Source organism: Dipodomys ordii, unplaced genomic scaffold (assembly GCF_000151885.1).
Source record: "Dipodomys ordii isolate 6190 unplaced genomic scaffold, Dord_2.0 Scaffold166, whole genome shotgun sequence".
Taxonomy (NCBI): domain Eukaryota; kingdom Metazoa; phylum Chordata; class Mammalia; order Rodentia; family Heteromyidae; genus Dipodomys; species Dipodomys ordii.
The window spans coordinates 16,562-17,311 of NW_012267382.1; positions in this window are offsets into that span (position 1 = coordinate 16,562).

A 750-nucleotide genomic window follows, 5' to 3' on the forward strand; every position below is an offset into this window, starting at 1 on the left:
TTTTGTCTTTCTTTACTCAAGTGGAAAATTTGGAACATAGAATTCTAACATTTTGATGAACTCCACATATTTTTTTCTCATATTCTATGACTTACTCATGCTTTAGATATCACAATAAAAGTATTTCCCTAAACAAAGTTTATAAAGACTCTCCTCAACTTTTTTCATGAAATCTTCGTAGTTTGGGGTTTTGTATTTAAATGAGGGATGTATTTTGTGTTAGTTTCTTGTTTATGGATCAATACTTTCTTCATTCCAATTTCCAGTTATTCTAGCTTTACTTGATGGAAGGACTCCTCTCATCTACAAAAGTTCTTGCATATATTTGTTGAAGATCATTTTTTCAGGTATGTAAATGTGCATGTGTGCTTTTGGTGGCTAATATGTTGCCTTTGATCTGTTTCTTTTTCAATTTTAATTTTATTGTCCAGGTGATGTACAGAGAGGGTACAGTTACATAAGTAAGTAGTGAGTACGTTTCTTGTCTAACTTGTTACCGCCTCCCTCATTTTTCTACTTGACCCCCTCTCCAATGCCCCCTCTCCAACATATCATTTCCAAAATATTGTCTTGTGAGTATTGCTGTTGCATAGGTACCCACTTTCTTCTTTGTCTCACCATTTTGTTCCCCTTCCTTTCCCTAGTTCAAATAAACATATATATATATATATATATATATATATATATATATATATATATATAATACCTAGTGTACCAAAGCAGAATCCAGTGACAACAGGGGATAAACCA